Raw genomic sequence first — 2,739 nt, 5'->3', positions numbered from 1 at the left:
AGTCCAGGATCAATGAAAACGCCTCCTGATCTTTTGAACTCACTCGTTTTATCTCAGATCCCCTTTCTGCAGTGCCTGCGGGCATCTGCCCCCCCCGCCCGACCCGCAATGCATTTGCCATCTCTGCCCTTGTCCAGACATCTCTTTGGTACAGGGGAGGAGGTGAGGATGCTGGAAACCAGGATTCTCCATCAGGTGGCTCAATACCACCACAGACCTTTGAAAGTGAGAAGGCTACATCCTGCCTGGGACACAACTCTGGGTCCAAAGAACACCACTCACCTTGCTGCAGACTTGGGAACACTATTAAAATTGACTGTTTCTACAGAAAGTGACCATTTGTCTGACTACATTAGTTCATGGTCACCAGCCTTTTTATTTTGTGCCAGTACTAGGACTTGAGTTAAGCCTTGTGCTCTCACTTGTCTCTTTCACTCAAGGCTGGTGTTCTACCTCCTGAACCACATATCCACATTAGACTTTTTACTGGTTAATTGGAGAGAGTAGTCTCTCAGATGTTTCTGTCTGGGCTGGCCCTGATCCTCAAATCTTAGCCTCCTGGGTAGCTAGGATGAAAAACTGAGCAGGAAAGTCTGTGAGACTCTTATCTCCAATTAACCACCAAAAAGCCGGAAATGGAGCTGCGGCTCAAGTGGTAGAGTGCTAGCATGAGCTAAAAAGCTCAGGGACAGTGTCCAGACCCTGAGTTCAAACCCCAGGACTCTCTCTCTCTCTCTCTCTCTCTCTCTCTCTCTCACACACACACACACACACACACACACACACACACACACAAGAACACAGCCCATAGAAGTGAGAACTATCTGCCTGGCCAAGTTAAATTCTGCCTCACAGAATGGAGCCTGGCTCCTCATAGGTGCTTGAACACCTGTCCAGCAAGTGATTTGATGGAGTCTATTGTCCTGTCCTTTCCCTTCAGGTAGATATGGGAGTCCAGGAGGAGAAGGGGCAGGGGAATAGCAGCAGCTGGCAACTGAAGTAACCTGAACATGTATGTGTATGTGTGTGTGTGTGTGTGTGTGTGAGAGAGAGAGAGAGAGAGTGTGCGTGTAAAGGGGTGGCCCACAGGGACTGTCTGAGATATCCACCCCACTGGGCCCTGGAGCCAAGTCTGTCCTGGACACCCAGAGCTCCTTCCCACAGTCAGGAGTGGAGTGTTTAGTCATAGGCAGAAGTGAGCTTGCACAAAATGCAGAGTACACACACCTGTGCACACACACAGGTGCTAAGCACCAACGCAGCTCTATATTCGCAACCCACACCACACACGGGACTTGAGCTAGCTGAAACCAGGAATCCTTGGCTGGATATTGAATGCACACAGTAGCCACTTCTACAGTCAGATGGCAATCAAACTTCCCAAGCACACGATGTGCACTGAAGAAATGAGTGCATCCCTAGTTAATCTGTTTGAACTAGAACAGATTTATGGACACAGAGGAGGCCACACACGAAAGCAAGATCCAAACAGAACATTAAATAAACTCATGAAAATCCATTTGAATGAAATTAAATATGACTATAGTGTATTTTATGCAAAACTCTGTGTTCAATGAAAGACAAATGGACCTAATTTCATGAATTATGCATATTGTGATAGCAGAGAATGGAGTACACGAAGCCATCTTACTCCAAATGGTTTTATAAAGGATGCACTTGGGAAAAGAATAACAGGATTCCGGTTTAACTTTTAAATCAGTGTAAATTTCTGTATCTGGCTTTTCCTAAAGCTCTGGCAGATATGTGCAGTTGCACATGGCTACCCACAATAGACTTCCTTGTTGGTTTCCTGGGCATCAAACCTCCATTTAGACATGACTTACTGAGCCCGGTGCCGGTGGCTCACGCCTGTAATACTAGCTACTCAGGAAGCTGAAATCTGAGGATCAGGGTTCGAAGCCAGCTTGGGCAGACCCATCGGAGAGCCTCTGATCTCGAGTTAAGCAGCAAAAAGCTGGAAGTGGAGGTGTGGCTCAAATAGTCAAGCACCAGCCTTGGGTGAAAAAGGTAAGCAAGAACATGAGGCCCTGAGTTCAAGCCTCAGTACACACACACACACACTCTCTCTCTCTCTCTTTCTCTCTCTCTCTCAGAAATCACTGACAGTTTCAAAGAGTGTCTGCTAGAGTCCTCCCCAGGCTTCTGCCCAGACACCCAAGACTTAGGCCAAGATGTCACTGTTCCCTGGAGATGAAGGCACCTGTATCCTCTGCACTGAGTCGCTGCTGCCAGTATGGCAGAGGCTGCCCAGTCTCACCATGCCCAGCACTTCACACTACGAGACAGTACTTCACACCACAAGAGAGCACTTCACACCACAAGAGATCACTTCACACCACAAGAGAGCACTTCACACCACAAGACAGCCATGCATGATTCCCCTTTCCCTCTTGGTGATGCGTTTGTTCTTTGATCCAGGGACCAATTAAGTGGTGACAAATGTAAACGCACTGCCTGGTTACTGCGGTCTAGCCTCAGCTCTCCACAGTCCTGTGTTGTGAACATCACCACATCAGTGTTTGCGCTTCATCCCTAGGACGCATTTTAACTCCTGGTTCTTGGTGCCTCCTCCTCATTCCCTGCTCATGCACATAGGTGGAAAGGGGGATCTGCGAATCTATGAAGCCAAACTGTCAGGGGCCAATTATATAGGCCATAGATAATCCAAGCTCTCCTCCCTCCTCCTCCTCCTCTTCCTCCTCCTCCTCCTCCTCCTCC

This window comes from Dipodomys ordii, unplaced genomic scaffold, assembly GCF_000151885.1.
Source record: "Dipodomys ordii isolate 6190 unplaced genomic scaffold, Dord_2.0 Scaffold78, whole genome shotgun sequence".
NCBI lineage: Eukaryota > Metazoa > Chordata > Mammalia > Rodentia > Heteromyidae > Dipodomys > Dipodomys ordii.
Note: the sequence above shows the minus strand (reverse complement) of the source record.